This window comes from Penaeus monodon, chromosome 27 (assembly GCF_015228065.2).
Source record: "Penaeus monodon isolate SGIC_2016 chromosome 27, NSTDA_Pmon_1, whole genome shotgun sequence".
Taxonomy (NCBI): Eukaryota; Metazoa; Arthropoda; class Malacostraca; order Decapoda; family Penaeidae; genus Penaeus; species Penaeus monodon.
The window spans coordinates 3,158,332-3,158,640 of record NC_051412.1 but is presented as its reverse complement, the minus strand read 5'-3'; positions in this window follow the sequence as shown (position 1 = coordinate 3,158,640).

Genomic DNA, 309 nt, shown 5'->3' with positions numbered 1-309 from the left:
TATTTTTATTTTTCTCATTCAAAATTGTATCTTTTATGACTATTTCATATATATACCATTTAAATATACAATATGCTTTCATTACAGACACAAGTTATATAATATTAACCGTTCCGCGGATTCGAACCCATGTCCTGTGTGGAACAAGTTTGCCGTGTGATGAAAGGACATTCCATTTTTTTCTTTGCTTTTTCTTCTGTACATTTGAAGATGTGTAAACAGTGCAACCTTGGACACCCAGGCTTGTCCCATTTCGACAAGCTCTTCAGAAGAGTGTGAATGTTTTTTTATTGTAATAAAGTTAACACA